Source organism: Mustela nivalis, assembly GCF_964662115.1.
Source record: "Mustela nivalis genome assembly, chromosome: 1".
Classification (NCBI taxonomy): Eukaryota; Metazoa; Chordata; class Mammalia; order Carnivora; family Mustelidae; genus Mustela; species Mustela nivalis.
In genome coordinates this window covers 118905726-118931176 of record NC_139020.1, presented here as the reverse complement: position 1 = coordinate 118931176, position 25451 = coordinate 118905726, and positions in this window count along the sequence as shown.

Below are 25451 nucleotides of genomic sequence, written 5' to 3'. Positions count from 1 at the left end.
GCTTTGGCTCCCAACTCCAGTGTAGAATCCTAGTGAGCCAGGTTAGAACATAAAAGGACCCTTTTTACTTAGGTTAGGTAGGCTTTTAGTTGCAATGTAAACTGCTGTCTTCTATCTCCTCCAATGCTGTTACTCAAAAACCCCCCAATTTATTTTGCTGCACTCCTACTTCACTATATGACATGGAAGTCTTGAGTATAGTACATCCATGTTATTAAAGTTGTGATGGTTTCTTGAGGAACAAAATTAAGGCAGTTGATAGTAATTTTACTTATTGATTTGTTGATTGATTTAATTTATTTATTTGACAGAGAGAGAGAGCACAAGCAGGGGGAGCGAGAGAGGAAGAAGCCGACTCCTTCCTGAGTAGGGAGCCTGATGCAGGACTTGATCCCTGAGATTGTGATCTGAGCCAAAGGCAGACGCTTAACCGACTAAGCCAACCAGGTGCCCCCCGCCAACTGATCATTATACCGCTATTATAAATTCCACCTTCCATTAGTCTGAAGCTAAATGCCTTTCCCTCCTTTATGTCTATCTCCCTCCCTGTTTGCTTGGCATTCTCCATCCATATTATTAGAATGTTCTTGACTGCTTTCCTAATAACCCACCATTTCAGGTTAACGCAAATTAGAAATCTTTAACTTCGCTAATTACTTTCCAAATGGGGTTCTTTTGTATGGATTTCCAGAGTTCTGGCTGATGGTACCTGACTGATCTGAGACCAGAGATCCTGAGGCACAGCTCGGACCGGCAGTCAGATGGCTTACTGTCCCATGTATCTTCTCTCCCCCTCTCTCTTTACTTCTCTTAGCATTTTCCCCTTCTCATTCCTTTCTTTCACCTCCAGTCCTTCCCTTCACTTGTGGAGGAATGAGGACACACGTGCTGCTTGGATGAATCAGAGGAAACATTTTTAAATTTTTTTCTTCATCTATGGTAGAGAAATAAAATGTGTTATTTGTGTTAATTGAACACGGGGTCTGTGAATTCATTTACAGGTAGTGGGTTAATTATCACAGTGCTGGTAAGATCATTTACAGCTCAATAGTTTATTTGAACAAATGCAGTTTCTTATAGTAAATAGGCTTTATGAGCTTAATTGATTAAATTATTCCGCTTACAAGCTGTGTAGGAAAAACTTGCTGTCTGTTTCTCCTTTACTCTCCTTTCCATACTCACAACACTTCTGACAGCAAATGTCTGCAGTTTTCCCCAGCTCTAAGCCATCCTCTGCAGTACTAGCTGGGAGTCTAGTTTCACTCAATTCTGACACTATCTGCTTGAAAATAACGTCAGATCCCACGGGTTAAGGGCTCAGCCCCACCAGACTGTCTGTCTCACCTCTTCCTGTACTACAAATGCCAACAGCGAACCCGGGGTGGTTCTCTGTACTTCTGACTGACTGTGAGTCAAGGCTATGAACCCTTGTTCCCACCACCCCCTCCTTGGGCTTGATTCATTTGCTACAATGGCTCACAGAACTCAGGGAAACACTTACATTCACTTGTTTATTCTGAAAGGCTATGATGAAGGGTGCAGATGGAGAGTTACATTGGGCAAGGCACATAGGAAGGGTCACATAAGAAGGCACATAGGAAGGGTCATGTTTTCTCAGGGCATGTCACTCTCCCAGCACTTTCACCTGTTCTTCAACTTGGAAGCTCCCTGTAGCTCATACCTTTGGGATTTTTGTGGAGATTTCAACACGCAGGCAATGAATGATCATTAACTCAATTTCCAGACCCTCTGCCCTTGCTTGGAGAATAGGGGATGGAGCTCCAAGCCTTCTAATCGTGGCTTGGTCTTTTTCGTGACTGGTTCCCATCCAGGAAACCAGCAAAAGTCATTTCATTAGAACCAAAGATACACACCCAAGAAATTCCAAGGTATTTAGGAACTCTGTGTCAGGAAGTAAGGTCAAAGACCAAATTTGAGAACAAAAGATGCTTCTAATGGCTCTGAGCCAGGAACCGGGGATAGAAGCCAAGATATAAAAATAATAAAGATATAAAACATAATATTTTTTATTATCTCACACAAGCTTTGGACTTTTCTGCCACTTTTAGTAAACATACGAAGGAAATCTTGTAATTAAACTCTCAGAGTGATAATGATTTTAATAGTAATTGAAGTACAGTTGACAGAGAATGTTACATTAGTTTTGGGTGTACACGTACTGACTGGACTACTCTATACGTTATGCTGAGCTTATCACGAGTGTAGTTACCGCCTGTCACCATACAACAACACCATCACATTACCATGGACTATAATTCCCCATGCTGGAACGTCTAGTGACTTAATTTTAAAAGACCTCTGCTTCGCCTCCCTCTCTGTTTGTATTACCTTTGTGGTCACCAGGGTATAAATAACTTCTAAATTTCTTTTTCTTAACTCGTTAAAAAGGACATTTTCAACATAATAATTTATGTCTCCAAAGCCTCTTGTTGCCTACAATTACAATTTTATAATAAAAACCTGTTGAATAAGTAATTTTGACTTCTACAACATCCACCCCCACCTCTTCAATCCAAACCTTTTATGTGCCCTTTTATGTGCCTAATGTGCTCCGGTTTCTCCACACCCAAACCCAGCATCCCCTTCACCTCACAACACCTTGTTCACATTGCACATAGTCAGATAGAATACACTGGCAAGGATTTTTACAGGGCCAGAACAAACTTTCTGCAAAAGATTGAAAAAAGAATGAAAATGCTTCTCTGAAGGCCTTTGTAGTTTATAGTGCAGGATGGGGTTTCTTTCACACTAACTCCACTAAAACACCAATCAAAGTACCCGAAATAAGGAAAGTACTCACCAACACAAAATCAATCACAAAAATTGAACAAATCTGGGGGTCAATAAAAAAAAAAAATCAAAATTTTCTGTATAAATGAAAAAAGAGCCCCCTCCAAAAGGAATTTTAGAATCTAAGACATGTTAAGATAATAGCACCTGCCTTGCCACTTTCCAGGGTTAAATAAGATAATGCCAAAATTATGCTGAAAAAATAGATCTTACAGTTTTAAACTAAAAATTGGAAGGCAAGACACAACTAGTACAAACTATAGAAGCAAAGTAAATATGATTCATTTCATTAACACTTTAAAAATTGAGGTTCAAGTTTGGGTCCTCTGGCTGGCTCAGTCTGTGGAACGTGTGACTCTTGCTCTCAGGGTTGTGAGTTCAAGCCCCACACCGGGTATACAGATTATTTTTTTAAAATAATAAAACCTTTAATAAATAAATAAATAAAATTGGGGTTCAAGGTTAAGATTGAATATATGCACCTAATTTTGCTTCTTTCTCAAACCCTAAGAAAGCCTCAGTGAAGGGATTTAAAGGACACATAAGTCCTAAAGAACAGGGAGAATAGGAGATGATAGCAAAAAGCATTTTAGAAGCTAAAAAGCAGATAGATCTCTGTTAATGACTATAGACAGCTCAACCTGAAGCTAGAAGTGGGAGGAAAGCTGAGACCCATCTGCTTTACCCTTGAAAAGCTCAGGAACTTGCAACATCTGAGCCTCTGGAGCTATAGTGAAGCTGAGAAGAGCAGATGCTAAAATAAGAACAGGAGGAAAGCCGTTCAGAAAACACTTAAATCCCCAGATATTCTCCCCACCCTCCTTGCCCAGGGTGACTACCTCTTACCTACCCCAATCTGGAGGCTATTTTCTGCAGATGGTAAAAGAGAGAATCTCCAAGCAGGACACCAGGCACAGATGAGGTCTTAGGTGTCATAGCAAAAACAGAGGAGTTAGTGGTCAAATACTAAATCCTGAGGGGACGTCCCTCCCAATGCCACCTTTCCATATTGGACTCCCCAAACAGCAGCAGCCAGACTTTTACTCTTCAGACAAGAATCGGACATTTCTACTTTGCACCTGTTATTGTCGAGAGGAAAGTTTACCCTACAGATACTGACAGCAGAAATTCTCTATTTTTCATTTCTGCTGTTAGACTTTTTAATTTCGAGACCTCTTTTAATTCGAAGACCTCTTATTTGTTTCTTTTTTTTTTTTTTTAAAGATTTTATTTATTTATTTTGACAGAGAGAGATCACAAGTAGGCAGAGAGGCAGGCAGAGAGAGAGAGGAGGAAGCAGGCTTCCTGCTGAGCAGAGAGCCCGATGTAGGACTCGATCCCAGGACCCTGAGATCATGACCCGAGCCGAAGGCAGTGGCTTAACCCACTGAGCCACCCAGGCGCCCCTCTTATTTGTTTCTTAAATGTTCCTAGGGGAACCTGGGTGGCTCAGTCAGTTAAGCATCTGACTTCAGCTCGGATCATGATCTTAGGGTCCTAGAATTGAGTCTCATATCAGGCTCCTTGCTCAGCAGGGAGCCTGTCTCTCCCTCTGCCTGCTACTCCCTCTGCTTGTGCTTGTGCTCTCTCTGTGTCAAATAAATAAATAAATATCTCAAAAAAAAAAAAAAGTTCTATGTGGGCTTCTGGGTGGCTCGAGAGTTGGTTCAGCATTCAGCTCTTGATTTTGGCTCAGGTCATGAGCTCAGGACTGACTCTCATTGTCATGACACCAAGCCCTGCATCAGGCTCTGTGTTCAGTGAGGAGTCTGCTCGAGATTCTTTTCTGCTGCCCCCCTCCCCCTGTCCTCCTCATGCACACGTTCTCTCTCTCTCTCTCTCTCAAATAATAAATAAATATATATTTCAAAATATTCCTTGTAACAGAATTTTCTTTCCAATAATAGTTCTTTTTCTTTAAGTTTTATATTGAGTTAGAAGTTTTCCTTAAATGTCTAAGAAACCTTGTTTGTCTATTCTCAGAAGTCTAAAAAGCTATGGGAAGCTATGAACTAGTGAATGGGGCTTATCAATTTTGGGTTTCACTGGGTATGCTTTGGTGGTCTGTACTGGGGAATTTAAAAGTTAAAGTATAGCAATCAAGTACAAATATATTTTAAGTTAAAAAAAAACCAAACCAGTAAACTAGATCTCTAATGATTACTAAATATATATAGCAAAGGAAATAATAAAAAGTTTAAATTTATAACAAAAACATAAGGTAATAAAATAGAAGAAACAATCCAAAAATGCATGAAGAAATTGAAAGAAGTAAAACTATTTTTAAATGATTTGAACATCATTCATTCATTCAACAAATGATATTCATTGATTCACTCAACAATTATTGACCATATCTCTGACATTATTTTAGGCACTGGGGAATCTAACAATAAACAAGACAGATAAAGTTCCTACCTCCAGGGAGCACATAGTCTAGCAGTTGAGAGAGACATTAAGGAAATAATTACAGAATTAATTAGTCAAAATTGCAATAAGTATTAGAGGAGAAATAAAGGGTGCTATAATATGTACTTAACTGAAGCTTTAACTGAGTCTGAGAAGTCAGGGCAGGCTTTCCTGAGTAATGAAGGAAACCAAAATGTCATCCAAAATATGCCCTTTGACATAAGAATTATCTGAGCTGAAGGCAATTGAGCAGCAACAAGTACAAGAAACTCTCCACTTTCTTCCCTATTTGCCTAAAAACAGGATATAAATTAACCAAGGTTAACCCTCCCCTCTCTACCAGGAATAAGAAAACTTAATCATTGGAGACAATTTTAGACCCTTCTCAGCCTGGAGCCAGCATTAGAGACATCTACACAACAAATTTTACTAACTAGTCTTTAGCTACCATTAGTTTCCCATATATTTGCCTTCCTATGATTTTCTATTTATAGATACTCAAGAGTCTTTTTCCTTTGTCTTATTTTTAATAAATTAAAAATTTATCATTCCTTTGCTAAGATGCTGTATAAACTCAAATTCTAACCAAACCTTTGAGTAACTCATCTCTGGGGACACTCCCGTGTGACATTCATGAGGCACAGACTCATGCCTCAACTCAACATGGTATGTTATTGGATTCAGGTGACCAGCCAGGTCCTGATGCTGAGGTTGTGAGATCTGCCCATGTTGGACTCTGTGCTCAATGGGGAGTCTGCTTGGGATTCTCTCTCTCTCTTTCCCTCTGCCCCTCCGCCCCATGCTTTCTCTCTTCTTCAATCAATCAATTAATCAATCAATCTTTAAAAAACAAAAAAGACCCACACTTTCTCTCCAAAAAATTTAATTCTCCAAAAAATTCCAAGCAGATTGGAAGTTGAATACTTAAAAGTCAAAATAAACACACTCTCATGTATGTGAACAGACTAGCACTAGGAGAAATCACTTTCTGACCATTGATGGAATAGAAAAAAAGATGGACAGTTTCGTTACCTAGATAGTTTTAGCTTTGATGGCAGGAATACCAATAAAGCTGAGATTTAAAAATTCAGAAGAATGGAGACAATGTTTGCCCATAAACACAGAAGTTTAATAACTAAAAAGTATGAAGAGCTCATATAAGTGGGTAAAAATACCAGCTGTCCATTATACAAATGATTAAAAGACAGTTCATACAAGAAGAAACATGAATTTATCCATGATTTTTGAAATATTCAGTCAACCTTGTTGGTAAAATACCTGCAAATTAAACCTACTGTGAAGTTGCATATTGTACCTGAAAAAGAGTAAGAAACACTTTTGAGAAGTGACAGACCCCAAGCCTGCAAGGCTTTGAGAAAGCAGATACGCTCACATATAAATGATAGCAATGCAAATGGGTTCCATTTTTCTGAGGGGCAAAATGCTACTTTATTGAAAGAATCATAAGTATGCCTAACCTCTCACCAAGTGATAGAATTTATCCTGAGGAAATAATGTTTAATAAAAACAAAAAGTACACATATACAATGTTTATTTTATGATAATAAAATACTGGAAGAAAGGGAAGATCCCAGCAATACAGAAATGTAGAGGTTGGTTGTGGTATATCAAGATGCTGTACTCTAGCAACACACTAAAAATGTTAAATATGAAGATGATACAGGAAGTAGAGAAATTTTGGTTAAATCACATTATGTAAAAGGATGAATACCAAATTGTGTACACGTACCTGTCATAACTGTCATATGACCATGAATATGTATAGGTAAATGAGGCAAAAGGACAGAATAGGGAACGTTTCTAGTTGGGTTCAGATCAACAGACTTCTAGTGAATTATTCTGTAAGGTTGTTAAAACTAGATTTTTAAATAATTTCAATTTTTATAATGAGAGAAAGATTTTCTTTGCAGGACATTTCATGAGCTTGTAGAAATACAGGAATTTGCTGCCTGTTTGACTACGTGGATGGAAGGAAAATGGTTTTTCCACTTAGTTATGTGAAACTTACTGAAGTTATGTTTCCATAGATAAAGGGTCAGAGGTAAATGCTGGTCAGAATGGGTAACCCCACTTCAGGAAAATGTTCTATAATGGGGGAAAAATAATTTTCCCTCTACCCTTCTGAGTTCTTAGCTGAGACCCCTGCAACGAGAGGGGTGCCTGGGTGGCTCAGTGGGTTAAAGCCTCTGCCTTAGGCTCAGGTCATGATCCCAGGGTCCTGGGATTGAGTCCCACATCTGGCTCTCTGCTCAGCGGGGAGCCTGCTTCCTCCTGTCTCTCTGCCTGCCTCTCTGCCTACTTGTGATCTCTGTCTGTCAAATAAATAAAATCTTAAAAAAAAAAAAGATGAGCATGAGAAAAGCAAACAGACCGTTATTAATGTGTATATGTCATGTATATGTGGGAGATAAGAAGGGAGCATGAATAAGTGCCCCAGGTGGCTCAGAATTCAAATTTAAATAATCATGAATAGGGAAAGGGGTTGGGGAATGCAGATCTCCTAGAAGAGAGTAAATGACTTATTTAGAAACAATGAATGGGCCCTTAGAAGAACAGATGGGAGGTATGATAGATTGTGGCAAAGTTTGTCTGGGTGTGGTGGTGACTTCTAGTTCTTCTCCTGTGAAGTCAATCTTCCCTGGTTGATGACACTGTTGGGAAGAGGTTTATGACAACTGAGTTCCTTTAGGAGGATCTGTCTTTAGGTAGATAAGGTGAATGCAGAGAGGGGCCAGCTGTCTGGGTGTCGTTTGGGATGTCTTGACCCAGGCTGTGCCAGACAGGGCATTAGTATACAGGGTGGTGTGTCCTGAATTCCTAGTCCTATTTTGGAGTGGCATGTTCTGCTACCCTTCACCTACAGCTGAGAATGCTAGCAAAAAGGACTGCTTTCTAGTTAGTGAGGAACTGTTAGGTCCTAGCCACTGTCAGAAAATAATTTGAGAAGTGGAACTGCAGTGGATAGAATTGTGTCCCCTGAAAAAAATATGTTGAAGTCCTAACCAACATATCTGTGAATGTGACATTTGGATACAGGGTCTTTGCAGATGTAATCGAGCTAAAATGAATTCATATTGGATTACAGTAAGCCCTAACCTGATGACTGGTGTCCTAATCAGATGATGGGGGGTGGGTGGGTGTGGGTGCCTAGGTGGCTCAGGGAGTTAAGCATCTGACTCTTGGTTTTGGCTCAGGTCATAATCTCATGGGTCATGGGATGGAGCCCCACATCCAGCCCCGTATTGAACTCTGTGCTCAGCAGGGCTTCTGCTTGAGATTCTCTCCCTCTACCCCTCCCCCATCTTGTGCATGCTCTCTTTCTTTCTCTCTCTCGCTCTCTGTCTCAAATAAACAAACCTTAAAAAAAAAAAAAAAGAAGAAAAGAAGACGGGACTGTGGGCACAGGCAGATACTGGGCGAACGTGATAGGACCATGGAGGCAGAGATGGGAATGATGCAGCTGCAAGCCAAGGAATGCCAAGGCCTGGGGGCAAACACCAGAAGCTTGGAGAGAGGCACAGGAAGGTTCTCCCTCAGAGCCGCCAGTAGGAGCCAACCCTGCTGACACCTTGACTTCAGACTTCCGGCTCTAGGACTCTGAAAGAATAAATTTCTGTTGTTCTAAGTTTAGTTGTGGCACTTTCTTACAGTAGCCCTGGGAAATCGAGACAGGGACTAAATACGTATAGTCTGGTGGAAATGTTATAACCCAATAATGGGTCCGTGATTAAAGCAGCGAGACTGATATAAAGCGAAGGTCAAGCAAAGCTTTATTTCGTGCCAAGCATCAAGAATCTAACCGAATGTTTGGGGACGGGCCTCTTACAAGAGATGGCGACCCTTCATTGTTTCGCAGACTAGATTTTAAGGGCAAAGGCCATGCGGTAGGGCCTGGCCACGCATAGGTGGCCAATGAGATTGTAACACACACAGGAAAAGCCACAGTGATGCTAGGTGACCAGTTGAGTAACAAGTTACCCTAGTAGACATTTGAACCAGCCCATTACACCTTGATTGGGATTGGTGCCAAAAAGGCTCCCAAAGGGCGGGGCCCATACTCCTTGGTAACCAAGGAGACAGTATGCGTCCCCCTACTGATTGGATGTCTCCACCTGGCCTGAACGACCTTTGTATCTGGGCTTTGTTACCTGAAGCTGGTTTCAGGGATTTGTCTCCAAGTAAATCCCCTGGGGAAAGGGGAGCAGGGACAGATTCTAAATAGGTCCTTACAGGAAACACTAACTAAAACAAAAAACTGGCTGCCACTGACTTCTGGCTTCCAAAGCAGCAGTAAAATCCATGGTTCATTGTTTTTAGGAAAGTACCTTATATGGAGTTCCCACCCCCGTCAAAGGAGTTGGTAAACTTTGTCCTGCAAACCAGATCCAGCCCACCCCCTGCAAGCTAAAAATGGTTTCTACAGTGTGGAAACAGGAACCAAGAAGCAGATTTCAATGTGGACTTTCTCTGGAAAAATGCAGCCCTTTGGAAAACGATACATTGGGCAGGGTTCTGGACCTTCCTGCAGTACACTGGATGGGGAATTAGGATATTTTACTTGGTTATTAAGTGAAGAATAATTCAAACAGAATAAAGGACTTGGTAACTGAGAGTAATGACTAGCTCACAGTAAGCCCAACCAGGGCAATGAGTTCAAGTGGAACTGTCTCATCTTTGAGAAAAGGAGATTCAAGAAGATGACAAAGTCTTCCATGGAGTTTCAGGAGGATTTAATGAACATCTGAATTATTCTAAAGTTTCTAGGTATGTGGTCAAATTCTAGGCAAAGTTTGTGTCAACTCAAGGCTATGAGTGTATTTGGAGGTCTGGCTGTGAACTGCATATCCATGACTTTTTATTTGGCTGAGTTTCGATTTGATATCTCACACTGGTCACTGGACTTGAAAAAAATTTTAAGTAAAATTACTAAGGACACAGGATTTAATTAAAAAAAGATTTGGATGTTGTGTTGTCAAAAGCCATTTTTTCTGTGTCTTGTGATTTAACTATAAGAAGCTTGTAATCCCAGGTGATCATGTTATATTTCAAGTATACTTTGAAGAATATGGTTTAGTCTAATTGATTTGACAGGAACATGCTTGTGTAGAAAAGAGGTATCCTGCTATTCTCAGAAAGGTCTGCTTGCAAGGGTGGTCCTGGCTGGCCTCAGAAGTTAGATTCAGGGAGGGCTTCCCCAATTCCTCACTGATAAGAAAATTGGCTCGTGGAGTGTCTGAACTGTACAAACTTCACGGCTTTTGCTGAACATCTGCTCTCCTTCAAGGTATTTGGAATTTTGGTGCAGGCTTGGCAGAAGGTGACTACTGTAAAGTTTTTTTCCGGCGAGATAAACACAACACCAGGCAAAGTGGGTGCAAGGCAAGATTTATTAAAAACGCTCTCCGACAAAGTTTCAGGGCTCAGGAGAAGGGGAGCCAGGAAAGTTGCACCGGGAGGAGGTTGGGCACCCTCGGGCTAGGTTCCGCAACTGGCGGAAGTCACGCCCAAGGCAGGGAGGAGGGGGCTTTTAAGGGGTCTCCGAGGAAGCTCAGGGGTCTTTTGGAAGTTTCTTTTATTTGGATATTTCGCCTGCTCGTCAGGGTCCCATTGGTCCACAGGAGCCCGGGACAGGGGTCTCAGATTCCTGCTTGGGCCTTTGTTCTCCTGTCAGAGCTTAGGTCTTGTGGTGGGAACTTTCGCCATCTTAAGTAGCCCTTTCCTGCCAGCCCAACATTCCGACCTTTTGCTTAATATAATGGTGTCAGGGGCGTCCACTTCGTTCTGGCTACTTCCTGCTGACAGGGGGCGTAGTCATAGGGGTAGTCAGAAGTGGTCAGGCGAGAGTAGGGCTGGAGGAGTTGATTGACAGATACTCGGCAAGTTCTTGTAGGCGACCCTGCAAGTACCGGAAAAGACAGGGAGCAACTGAGATTAGAAGGAGGATTATGCATACAGGTCTCGCCAGAGGGAGCAGCCAGGTTACCCAGTTGTAGGGGTCCAGGCCCCAGGAGGACGTGTCTCACTGCTGTGCTTGGATCCGATCCCTGAGTTCTTTGATCCTGGAGGTAACTATACCTGATTGGTTAACAAAGTAACAAAATTCTTCATTTAAGAATAGGCAGGTCCCCCCTTTTTCAGCGGTCAGAAGGTCTAAGGCCCGTCGGTTCTGTAGAGCTAAGGCTGCCAGGCTGGTGACTTGCGTCTGTAGGGCTGTGAGGGAGTCAGCAACCCGTTCCATGTCATCATTCAGGGCTTGGGAGAGTTTGTCATGAAAGTCTATGGAAGTCCCTGTCCCCGCTGTTCCAGTTGCCATCCCTGTGGCTATTCCTGCCCCTGTTATGAATGGGAGGAAGGCAGCCCTTCCTCCATGGTGTTGGGGGAATAGGATGGATAGCAGCTGGGATTCAGAGTACATGGTGGTAGGAAATAGTCGAATGAATATACATCCCAGGGAGTCATTAGTGGTCAGGCAGCGATAGGTTCCCTGAGGGCACGAGAGAAATATTCCCGAGGGAGTACAGTACAGGAGGGAGGAGTTAGTGATATGGCAGCTGCGGTGGTAAGGGGGGAGGACACATTAATAATAGGTATGTTTTCCCCAGGGGCCCATATGAACCGTACTATTTGTGGCCCTGAAGTTGGGGAGTGGCCAGTCAATAGGGAGGGATATCCCTACAATGTAGAGTGAGGTAAGGTAGATAGGATAAAATAGGCAGGGAAATGGCTGGAAGGCTATGATTTATAAGAAAGGGCCGGCTGAATAGTAATTCGAATGGCCTTAAGCCCGAAGGCCCGAGGGGCGTAGCCAGGGGCAGAAGTGTGGGCCAGGAAAGACAGGTCTCTAGGGTAAGTTTGGTGAGTTGGGCTTTGAGCAGCCCATTGGCCTTCTCTACCTTACCCGATGACTGTGGGTGGTATGGGATGTGAAGTTTCCAGGTTATGTTGAGGCTCTCAGCTACCTGTTGGGTTACACTGAAGATGAAGGCGGGTCCGTTGTCCGACTGGAGGGTCTGGGGCAATCCGAACCTCGGGATGATGCGCTCGATGAGTATTGTAGTCACCAAGTCCACTGTTTCCCGAGCCGTGGGGTATGCCTTGATCCAGCCTGTGAATGTATCAACCAAGGTTAATAGGTGGCGAAAGGTTTTATGGTGAGGCATCTGAGTGAAGTCCAGTTGCCAGTCTTCCCCTGGCTGATGACCTCAGAGCTGATGGTTAGGCCCTTGTCTGTGGATTCCTCCTTGTGAATTCATGGAGGAACAGGTTTTGCAAGCCCTGTGGACAACTTTGATTACCTTAGATAAGGAAGGATGATAGAACAATGGCTGAAGAAATTGGTGGAGAGCCTATGGGCCACTATGGAGGGATCAGTGGATGTCAGTAATCAAGGTGTGCGCCAGATTGCCTGGCAGGGCAATCCTGTCCTGGATGTAGATCCACCCCTTATCTGGCAAGGGTATAGGCAGTAAAGCTGCAGGGTTTAAGCGGGGGGGGGGGGGGGGGGGGGGGGGGGAGGTAGAGAGAGAGAGATGCGGGTTTTCTAGGAATAGCAGATGGAATAGCTGGAGACGAGGAGGAGTCAGATGGGCCAGGGATGGGTGGCTAAGGTCTGTGATTCGGCGAGAGAATAGACCGTGATGGGCTGCCCTAAGGTCACGTTGAGGGCCTTAGAGGGGGTGACTTGATATCCCTTGGCCCCCAGAAAGTTAAGTAGGGTGGAGGTGTTGTCCTGGGAGACCGAGAGGGAGGGGCTACAGAGGAGGAGGTCATCCACATATTGTAGTAGAGTACTGGCCTTAAGGACACACTGCTGTAAGTCTGTAGTCAAGGCCTGGCTGAAAATGTGAGGGCTGTCCCTGAACCTCTGGGGTAGAACAGTCCAAGTTAGTTGTCCAGAAGCATGCGTGTCAGGATCCTCCCAGGTGAAGGCAAAAAGAAAATAGGAATCACGGTGCAAGGGGACGGTGAAAAAGGCGTCCTTTAGGTCCAGTACAGTCAAGTGAGAAGTGTTTGGGGGAACACGAGACAGTAGGGTTAGGAATGACTGGGTGGAGGGGGACCACGGCCTCGTTGATAAGCCTAAGGTCTTGTACCAGTCGATAAGCCCCTGAGGGCTTGCATACTGGGAGGATGGAGTGTTACAGGGGGAAATGGTGGGGATCAGGAGTCCCTGGCATTAAAGCCGTTCTATGATAGGTTTCAGGCCCCAGCGGTGGGCTAAGGAAATACGGAACTGAGCTTGAAGGAAACTTAGAGTTATCCTTAAGCTGTACTTTAATCAGGGTAAGGTGGGAAGCAATGATGGGCTCTGAGATGTCCCATACCTGAGGATCTACAGTAGGTAGGTCATCTGGAGTGAGGGTCGAGGGAGTGGAGAGGTGTAGGATGAGACGGGTTGAGGTGGATAGAGGGGAGGAAGGAGAGAGGCAGACAGTTGCCCTCAGTTTCTGGAGAATGTAATGTCCCTCCCCAGTAGAGGGACCAGGCAGGAAGGAATCACTAGGAATGAGTGGGAGAAGGGGAACCCATCCAGGCTACAGGTAAGGGGAAGAGTCACCCTAGGATTGGAGGAGGTCCCATCGATCCCCATAACAGTAATTGGTGAGGTTCGAGTAAGTCCTGAGTAGGAAGGCAGAACAGAGTAGGTAGCCCCCGTGTCCAGCAAAAAAGAGATGGATTTACCCACTACCTGGAGCGTAACCCTGGGCTCGGCCTGGGTGAGAGGGGTGGCCAAGTCTGGGCTTGTCAGTCATCCTCCAATCCAAGCAGTTGAAAGGCCGGCCTTACTGTCTCGGGGGTCCCCCATGTTGAGGCACCAAAGATACCCCAAGGTTAGGGCAGTCGGATTTCCAGTGGTCCATCAAATGGCATTGAGGGCAAGGCTGAGTTGGCGGCTTTGGATTGGGGCACTGGCGAGCCCAATGTCCCTCGGCCCCGCATTTGAAACAGGCCCCTGGGGTGGGTGCGATTGGTTGCCCCTCTCTGCTCAATCCCGGAGCCGGCCGGCCACAGGGCTGCTACCAAGGCTTGGGTCTGCAACTGAACCTTTTTCTGGAGTCTGGCTTGTCGTTTAAGCTCAGCCGCCTCCTCACGGGAATTAAAGACCTTAAATGCCATTTTCACCAAGTCAGAAATGGGGGTCTGAGGGTCCTCCTCAGCCTTCTTTAACTTTCTCCGTATATCCGTGCCGATGGAGAGATAAAATGAGTAGCAAGTACCGTGGCCCCTGCAGGAGAGGTGGGGTCCAAGTGAGTGTCCTGGGTTAAAGCCTCAGTCAATTGGTTAAGAAACATGGTGGGGTTCTCATAGGGGCCTAGACAATCTCCCTAATCTTGTCATAATTAACGGCCTTATTAGAGGTTGCCCGCATGCCGGCTATGAGACATTGGACCATGCGGTCGAGGCGCCAGTGGCCATCTTGGCCATCCTGATAATCCCAACCTGGTTCTACAGCTGGGACCACCCAGGCTCCAACTGGCATGGCAGCATCAGTGAGCTGGACCTGATGTGCGTGCTCCCAGGCAGCAGCCTGGATGCGTTCCCTCTCCTCTGTGGTGAGGGTGGTGGTCTGGACCACATGTAAATCATGCCAGGTGAGGTCATAGGCTTGGGCCAGATATTGGAATTCTTTGATATAGTTATCAGGATTGGCAGAAAAAGAGCCCAAACGTTTCTCAATTTGGGAAAGGTCTTGTAGAGAGAAAGGCACATCAACTCAAACAACTCCCTCAACTCCAGCAACCTCCCTTAGGGGGCAGACTAAATCAGGGGACTGCTTTCGAGCCCTAGTGCGGGTGGAGCCATACAGACACTTTCACGCAGTCAGGCACTCTTCAGATTCAAACAGATTGGACACCCTCCCCTTTGGGTATCCCTGGCTAATGGGAGGTGATCAGTCTCCCCTTCCATTCTTTACAAAAGGATCTAGCTCAAACAGTAGCCCTGCGGCTGTTAAAAACAGAATTCAATTAAGCACAAAAGATGTTTACGAACAGATTTCAAAAGCGTAAACCTAGTTCCAGCGACCAGCGCTCTGGTATTTTATCCCATTCTGTTAAAGGTTACCAAAGACTTTGAAAGCTACCTTAAGAATGACCCATTAAAACTCCGAGACACACAATTAACCAGCAGTTCTAGTCATCTCTTTGCTAGCAGATTTTAACAAATAACAAGAGCCTATTTGACCTTCAGTAAACTTTGATTGGAGTTCCCCGTTTACTGCGGATAAATTTGTCAGGAGTTCGGATAGGAGTGGGGAGGGGGAGGAGGAGAGGTAGACGAGGGTGCTTGTTCAGAAATCCTGAACTTAAGGGACCTTGGGATAAGGGATCGCGGTGAGGAGGAACCAGGAGCCCTCTTGTCAGTGGGTGGGTGAAGCTCTCCGGGGGTTCAGAGAGAGGAGACAGGGAGGAGAGGTCCGAGTCTTTGGGAGCAGTGGGTGGCAGGGTAGGGGGAGGGGAGCGGGCCAAGAGGACCTGAAAGGTGGAGCAGTGAGAGCAGAGGGAGGGGCAAGAGCGCAGAGTCCAGAAAGCCTGAACATAAGGGACCTTGGCCCATCTGCCTTGGTGTCTGCCGAGGTTATTTAGGTCCATGAAAATCTAATAGTTAAACGTGCCTTCCGGAGGCCACTGGGACTGATTGTCTAATCGGTATTGTGGCCAAGCGACAATACAGTAATGTCGTTTTCACAGGTCCTGGTCCAGTTCCAGGGTTTTAAGATTGGCCAGCAGGCCTAAAACACCCCGGGGATGTTTTAAGGTCGAATTTGGACTGGGAGGTCCCCACGATTCGTTGCCGGGCAACCCGAGGGCTGGAGGAAGGCGTCCCCTCATCCACCACTGGGTTGCGGAAAAACTGTGTCGACTGCCACAGAGGTTAGGACGTCTCCCAGCCTCTCGGAGTCACAGAGGTCACCTGGTGACCGGCAGGGTCCGCCCTGATGCGGCTGCGATTAGGGCAGGGCTTTCCCGAAGGAGGCACGGAATCAGGGGAAACTCACCACAGCTTCAGAAGTGGCGTTCGAAAAGGCAGGTCGGGTCAGGCCAGGGAAAGGAGAGAGCCTCCCCACTGGAGTGGGAGCTCAATCTCCTTCCGGGTTTCGGCACCAAATTTAAAGTTTTTTCCGGTGAGATAAACACAACGCCAGGCAAAGTGGGTGCAAGGCAAGATTTATTAAAAACGCTCTCCAGCGAAGTTTCAGGGCTCAGGAGAAGGGGAGCCAGGAAAGTTGCGCCGGGAGGAGGTGGGCACCCTAGGGCTAGGTTCTACGATTCTGGCAAGCAGAGTGGCGGAAGTCACGCCCAAGGCAGGGAGGAGGGGGCTTTTAAGGGGTCTCGGAGGAAGCTCAGGGGTCTTTTGGAAGTTTCTTTTATTTGGATATTTCGCCTGCTCGTCAGGGTCCCATTGGTCCACAGGAGCCCGGGGCAGGGGTCTCAGATTCCTGCTTGTCAGGGTCCCATTGGTCCATGGGAACCCGGAGTGGGAGGGTCTCAGATTCCTGCTTGGGCCTTTTTTCTCCTGTCCGATATAGGTCTAGTGGCCGGAACTTTCGCCATCTTAAGTAGCCCTTTCCTGCCAGCCCAACAACTACATGAACAGCTTCCCCAAAAACCTAGGGCACTGAGTCTCCAATGAGCTTCTTTAGTAGACAACATTTCATATGCATTTTCACAATTCATTGCTTGAAGAATTAAGCATATCCTGTGTGACCTGTTTGGGAGAAGACCCTTGGAAGCTCTAGGCTGGTTTCCTTAAACTTTTTCCCATGTATCTTTCCCCTCCGCCAGTTTTGGTTAGTACCCTTTCTCTGTAGTAAATCCCAGCTGTGAGTATGACCACATGCTGAGTCTGCTGAGTCCTCTGAGAGAATTACTGCACAAATGGGTTGGTTTTGGGGATCTCCAACACAATGTTACCCTACATGCCCTTACGTCGTATTTCTGTCTGAAAGTTTACACATATAAATCGTAGTTCTCAATTATACTTTTTCCTTCATGAAAGCCAGAAATATACATATTTACTCACAAAATTAGATGAATGAAGGTTCTGTGGTTAATACAGAAGACAAAGGTTAGATTTTAAGGGCTAACTATGGAAGTTACTATATCTACTATTAGCCATTTCCATAGAGCTGATACAAACTGGAACCAAGAATCTCTAACCAAGAATTCCAGTATGTTTTCTTTTTCTTTTATTTTTAAAGATTTTATTTATTTTATTTGACAGGCAGAGATTACAAGTAGGCAGAGAGGCAGACGGGGGGGGGGGGAGTAGGCTCCCTGCTGAGCAGAGACACCCCCCCACCCCCCCCCACCCCCCCGCTGTGGGGCTTGATCCTGGGACCCTGGGATCCTGACCTAAGCAGAAGGAAGAGGCTTTAACCCACTGAGCCACCCATGCACCCCTCCAGTATGTTTTCTAAGGAGATCCAGGAAGACAGCTTCACCTCACCACTCCTCATCACCCTTCCCTGCCCTCCACCCCAAACAAAGGGTGGGATACAGCCCAAGCAATGTAACATTATAACATTAGATGCTTACATTTTTTTTCTAAAGAGACTTTAAGTCAGTGGTATAAACTTTGTCTTTAAAAAAATAGCAAAAGAAGAGCAAATTAAACTCAAAACAAGTCAAAGAAAGGAAATAATAAAGAGGAGAGCATAAATCAGTGCAACAAAAAGAGTAGAGAAAAAAAAATCAACAAATCTGAAAGCTAGTTTTTAAAAAATATTAATAAATTTATAGACCTCTAACAGACCTCTTAGCAAAAAAACTAAATATAACAGCAGAAGGCGCCTGGGTGGTTCAGTCGGTTAAGCATCTTGCCTTTGACTTAGGTCATGATCTTGGGGTTCTGGGATTGAGCCCCACATTGGGCTCCTTGCTCAGCAGGGAGCCTGCTTCTCCTTCTCCCTCTGCCTTCTCCCTGCTGCTTATGCTCTCTGTCTTTCTCAAATAACTAAATAATTATAATCTTTAAAAAAATTACAGTATAACTCAAACTTATGAGTCAGGAACTATATAATGCTGTTTATATACTTATCTTTTTATCTTACATAATCCAGAAAACAAGGTATCCTGTTAAGTAATGTTATACCTATTTTTAAAGATGAGCAATATAAGGTTTATAGATTTTGGTCAATTTGCCCAAGGTCACATAAGCTGGTAAAATCCAGAATTAGTCTTGAACCCAAGTTGTCTGACCTAGATCTTAACTATCATACCACCCTAACTCCTAATACCCGGAAGATGATTCGGGGTGTCCATCCTGATCCCCATTTTAGTAATGACTAAGTTTTTTTTCCCAGCTGCTAGGAGTATCTGCTGCTGACAGGTCACAGCTGCATCCCTCATTGGAAACTGATCTAAGCCTGTGGAGACTTGCCTCTCCCAGGACTGGATAATGCGCAGATTCAAAGGAATGACTTCTTTCCTCCATTTGAAACAATTACAAAACCTCTCTTAGTTCCAGAATTCTTCATAGGATTGTTTGAGGCTTTAGTTGCAACTATATTGCAAGTTAGTTTCTCCCTGTGCCCAGATCTGCCTTCCCCAGTTCTTTGCAGATCTGTTTCCCTAGGGTGCTCCTTAATAAATCTTTACATTCAACCCTCAGTCTGAGTTTGCTTCCAGGGAACCAAATTAAATCTCATATTGTGGTTAGCTCCTCTTTTCAGATTTTATTTATTTATTTATTTACTTAGAGCCCACATAGGGGGAAGGGCAGAAGGAGAGAGAGAGAGCATCCCAAGCTGACTCTGTGCTGAACAAGGGGGTCACTCTCTGGGGCTGGATCTCGATTCTGACATCATGACCTAACCCAAAAAATAAAGAGTCAGATGTTTAATTGACTGAGCCACACAGGTGCCCCGGGTTAGCTTCTCTTAATAAAATTAAGTAACAACTGTACAAGTTAACCCCATTATACATTATGGGAAATAATCATGTGTACTTACTTTCAAATTGTTCAGAAAAAAAAATGTTCTTTGTACTACTCTTACAATTTTTTGGTAAGGTAAAAATTATTTCAAAATAAAAAATACCTTTAAGATGTAACATTTTCAGGCAACATTTTCATGAGAAAGTTCACCATTCACTTTTGAAAAGAGTATTGTAAAAGGTAAGTGTCTACTTTAGGAAGAAGAAAATTGAATGAAAAAGAAAGGAGAGGGCTTCAAAGACAAAGAAATCATTAAACATGTTGTTCGCTCTAAATTAATATTGACTAGTTTTAAAAAGATTAATTTAATCTTTTAGGGATGCCTGGCCAGCTCAGTCTGTTAAGTGTCTGCCTTGGACTCAGGTCATGATCCCAGGGTTCAGGGATCCAGTCCCACATCGGGATCCTTGTTCTGTGGGGAGTCTGCTTCTCCCTCTGTCTCTGCTGCTCCCCCTGCTTGTGCTCTCTCTCTCTCTGACAAATAAATAAATAAAATTTTTATTTTTTTAATTTTTTAATTTGTTAAAAGATTTTATTTTATTTTATGTATGTATATTTGTATGTATGTATGTATTTTACTGAACCACCCAGGTACCCCTAAATAAAATCTTTTAAAAAATAAATAAACTTTAGAAAAAACAGTAAATAATAACAAAAATATAGCAAGATAGGGATAAGTTTTTCCAAGGGTTGAGAAGATATATTGATTAACTTGAGACTGTTAAGACTGAGACCTGCAAAAGAATAGGTGTAGAATTTGTAAATTCAAACCAAATGGAGAGTGGAAAGGAAGAAAAACTATCAATCTAATATGAAATAAGAAAGAATGAAAAGCAAGGAATAAAACACAAGTAATTAAAAACTTGTAAAATAAAATGGTAGGAATAAGACCCGCTGTATTACTTATTTACAATGTCTCTACATTTATATTTACTAATTAGAAGAAATAGGATTAAAAACAATGCAGCTATATTCTGGTAATGAGAGATATAATTAAACTAAGGACATGGAGGTAGGTAGTTCTAGAGCTCGTTCTGTAGGTAAATGATGCCATCAAGACCTTAGGCTCTTTCTATCTCTCCAGTATGCCATTCTCAATGTTTCTAAGATATTGGCCTTCATGGTTACAAAATGGCTGCAGCATCTCCCAGGATCACATCCCACGTGACAACATCTCAAAAATGAGGGAAAAAGGATTTCTCCTAAGTGTCTCTTTATGGAGGAAGCATTTTGTAGGACAGACCGCGTACTTCCCCTTATATCTCTTGGCTGAACTGGGTCACATGGCCATCTTTAAACCAATCCTCCTAGAAGGTAACGAGATGACTAAAACTGGCTTATCCCAACCACGAGTCAAGTTTGGGTCTGAAAGATCCTCTACTTTACCTGAGCACTTTGCTGCTGAGCATCTGAAAAAAACTGAAGTTCTCCTAACAAGGAAGGAGTGATTGTCTTTGAGTAATTAACTAACCCACTCAAAATGTCTGTCACACTCTGCAAGGACTAACCCAATTAACATAGTAATAGTATCAGTATAACACAAAATGGACTTTAAGGCAATGAAAATCAATAAAGAAGAGAGGCATACCATGAAGAAAAGGAACACTTCACTTGGGTGATACAAACACCTTGAACCTATATGGCCTTAAATTAAGCAAAAGCAAAGGAAGATAAGCAAAAAGTGGCAAAATTACAAGGAGAAATGGACAAATCATCCATCACATGTGAGAGACCCCGTTTCCCCACACCCTCACTACCTTGGCTTTGTTACTGAGATCACACAGACACGCTGTTAGCTCAGCCTGGGCTAGAACCGGACTTAGATGTAGGAGACAGAAATAGTCTCTGCCAAGAGGAAACTCTAGGTGGGTGAAATGAGGAAGGGCAAGGCCAGTGAGGGATACCGCTGTGAGCTGTGGGCAGCCAGCACCGCCAGCAGCCGGACAATGGGTCTGTGGCCCTGAAGAAGGGATCTCAGCAGAAAATCCCTACACAGGTATAGCATCCTGTCTTTAGCCTGGGTTCGTATCCCAGCTCCACCATTTACTAGCTGTAAATTTGGGGCGTATATTCAACCTTTCTGTGCCTCAGTCTCCTCACAGTAAAATGGAGTTGATACTAATTTTCTTAAAGTTTGTTGTATTAATTGTTACACCTTAATTTTTTTTTTTACTACATTTGTCACTGTTTTGTGATTTCAGTTATTGCTTTTATTTCTTCCAGAGGCAATTTTTCAAAAGTAATGAGTAGATTAATGAAAGTTTGTGTGGGTGATTAATTGGCTGTAGGAATGAAGGGAAGCAATCAGCTTTAAAATCTATTTGACTTTTTAAAGGACCATCAGCATAATAATTATACTGAGGTGTCTGTTTGGTGCTGGGTTGAGGGGGACTGAATGTGGAAGAGTATCCTGACTGCTTTATTCTTAAATAATACCTCTTTTGGGAGAGAGTACAGTCTTGTGCCAGAAACAGCTCATACTGGCTCACCAGAACTAATTGCTAAATTTTCAGAAGTTTGTGAAGACTTATTAACCACCATTATTCAGAATTACAGTTGACCCTTGAACAATACAGGGATTAGAGGTGCCAACATCTCTTTGATCTTTTGTGAAAAATCCACATATGGGACACCTGGATGGCTCAGGTCATGACCCCAGGGTCCTGGGATCAAGTCTGGGCTCCTTGCTTAGCAGGGAATCTGCTTCTCCCTCTGCTTGTGTCGTCTTTCTCTCTCTGACAAATAAGTAAAATCTTTAAAAAATCCACATATAAATTATGACTCCCAAAAACTTAACTAATAGCCTGCTTATGGATAATATAAATAGTTGATTAACATACATTTTGTATATTAGATGTGTTATATAATATATTCTTACAGTAAAGTAAGCTAGAGAAAAAAAGATGTTAAGAAAACCCTAAGAAAGGGGCACCTGGGTGGCTCAGTGGGTTAAAGCCTCTGCCTTCGGCTCAGGTCATGATCCCAGGGTCCTGAGATCAAGCCCCGCATCGGGCTCTCAGCTCTGCAGGGAACCTGCTTCCTCCTCTCTCTCTGCCTGCTTAAATAAATAAATAAATAAAATCTTAAAAAAAAAAAAAAGAAAGAAAACCGTAAGAGAAAGTACATTTACAATACTATACTGTATCAAAAAAATCCGTGTCTAAGTAGACCCACACAGCTGAAACCCATGTTGTTCAAAGGTCACCTGTAAAAATAGATTATATTTTTTAAAAATAATAAATACTGAAAATTCATCACTTCCTAATTATTTTATTACATTTTATTATTGTCTATATTGAGTTCTTTCTGTCTATTGTATCCATATGGTGAAGGACTGTATAATGGTGTTACTGTTCATCTCTGTTCAATTCTGCATTCAGAGATGTCACATCGGGAACACAAGTCAGCCATCATGGGGATATTTACACCATGGAATTGATAAACACTGCACATCAGGGCTTGATTTATTGCTTTGTTAATTGTCTAGACTTCAGAAACCAGCGGAGAATATCTTAATAAGGCAGATTAAATTTAAATGTGTGTCATGTCTGCAGCCATTACATTTTAAAGAACACAAATGAAGAAGTATTCTTCCAGCATTTGAAAACCATTATCCAATTCAGCAAAGAAGGAGCTCATGTCAGTGACAATCAGAGGAGCTCTGATATATGTCTTTATTGTTTCATTTTCATCCCACTTAATGTAAATAACTAGCATTTATGCAAGAATTAGACTCATTCATGATTGCAACCATAGTTTGGCTACAAATATGAGTTGGACAAAAATCTTTGAAACATTCTGTGAGGATCAGTTGGTTCTTTGAAATTTACAATAAAAAGTATTGTATATTTCATCATTTGCAAATTTTGTGCTATACAACTTTTATACCCAGAAAACGTATAATAAACAAAAACACATACGCAACTTTTTTCTTCAGAGAGCTGATTGCTCAATATTTAATAGCATGTCACTCGTGGTGATCATGTGTGGTATGATATGGGAGTAAAATATTGTATGTTCTTCTTTGTAAATATGAACTAGATTATACTTCTCTGAGCGTTAATGCCTGTCTTGAGACACAGGCATGTGTGTCTGATTCAGTGGCCAGGAAGGATTGTTACTTTATTTTATTCTTTACCTCTCCCAAACTTGGAAAGATCTAGACTACTCTGGACTCTACTGCAGAATCCTCCCTCCACTTCCCACCCAATGATAGTATTAGTGAGTCCAAATGGCTCCTGTTTGGGAAAATGGACCATGAAGGATCCCTATGCTGGTGGAGGAGTGAAGGTATTAGAGATTTACCCCATGGAAGCTTGAAGAACATACAGCTCCATGAGGTGCCTGGGTGGCTCAGTCGTTAAGCATCTGCCTTGGGCTCAGGTCATGATGTCAGCCTCCTGGGATCCAGTCCCACATCAAGTTCCCTGGGCTTCCTGCTCAGCGGAGAGCTTGCTTCTCCCTCTTCCACTCCCCCTGCTTGTGTTCCCTCTCTCGCTGTGTCTCCATGTCAAATAAATAAAATTAAAAAAAAAAAAAAAAGAAGAAGAAGAAGAACAGACAGCTCCTGAAAGGGACCTGAACACAGGGAAGAAGGCCAGAAATGGGGTGTGTCCATCAGGTGACTCCACCAGAGAACTGAACTTGGAGTGGTAGCAGAGTGTTACCACTGAGGGTGGTTTGCCTTACTTCTGAAGTCACATCCTATTTTAGGGGACCGGGCCAGGAGTTCCAGAGCAAAGTGGAAAGGTGGGCATGAGGTCCTCAGAATTAATGGATTCAAGACAAATGGGAAAGCTACCCTTCCCTTCCCCCTCAAAAAACAACCAAAAAACCCCACTTCAAATGGGAGAAATCCTGGTTTGTAGAGAAGTTGAAAGCAGCCTGATGCTAGGTTATAGAAGTTTGTAGAGAAGCTGAACAGAGAAATTTAGAAGAAGTAGAGAAAGGGAAGTTCAGCCCAAAAATGCAGTTGGGAGTTGTTATATCAAGATCAGCTGTGGTTATGTGGGGGTGTTGACGAGGAAAAGAGGCAGGACAGGATGAAAACAAAAGCAATTATTTGGGGTCTTAGAATTTCAAATTCTAGGTACACGGTTTTGGGCAGCGACCCAAATATTGTCTTTCTAGGGAGTGAAGCTCTGGGGGGTTTTAAAGACAAAATGTGAAGGGTTGTATATGTTGTTTACAAAGAATTTTGGTTGGTGTTGGTGGCAGAAAACTAATCTTCGTTAAACATAATTGGTTGCTAAGGTCCTCTCTCAGCAGAAGTCAGTTATGTAGGAAGTTATAGGTGTTAATGCAGAATCCTTAGAGCGTTTGCTGTATGGCTTAGTTCAGAAGTTCACGGTTCCAGCGGGAGAGAACGTGCATAAGGCCCACTTCCTAAATGGCCGTCCGGTTCCATTTAAAAACCCCTGACATAAATGACACCATTTCATTTCATCTTTCACAGTGGACCCGGCCAGTCCCCAGGCCCTGAGTGGACATTTGCTTTGCTGGAAGGAAATGGAGTTCAGGAGGCAGACACCCATTGCAGATGGAGAATTGAGAGAGAATAAGCACACAGTGAGAGGGGGTAGGGTACCGGTTCAGCAAGCGAATGGTGACAAAACCATTTAGGAGAAAAGACAAGTATTCAAGTACTTCAGGGGCTGATGACAAGCAGCAATTAGCTTTTTCTAGAACTTTCTTTGCTTGGTTTTCAAGACCTGCCATCCTTATCCCCAGGTAACTCCTTCCCAGTGCTCGCAGGGTTGAAGAACAGGCTGAGCAGCTCTCACACATTGCTGATAATTAAGTAAATTCTTGAAAGAAATAAAAAAATGGCCAGATAAAACTTCCACTATAAATAAATGATTTCTGTTTTCCTCTATTTCTTGGAAAATGATAATGTGAGGAAAAAGATAAACTGCTCAGTTCTGGAATCTCAAACTCTGGGGAAAGGAGGGTGCTGATATTAGCTGTGGCTTGGGGTGAGACTCCCTGGGGCCATGGGCCACCACTGTGTGGCTGAGAGCTGTGGCTGGCCCTTCCGTGTCCTCCCTGGGGGGGGGGGGGGCGAGGTGGGGGGTGGTTTGGGCTGAATGATACGCGCCACCTGCAGGTAGAAAGCTGGCGTCAGGGGGAAATACCTGCGTTCCGCAGTATTACTGAGCCGAAGTAAAGCCTAGGGAAAGCAGCCCTAATTTAGGCTGCGTCTGAGACCACATCACCTCCTTCACGGAGCAAACAGAAGCCATCAGAGAGAAGTCCCATAACTTCCCAACAGC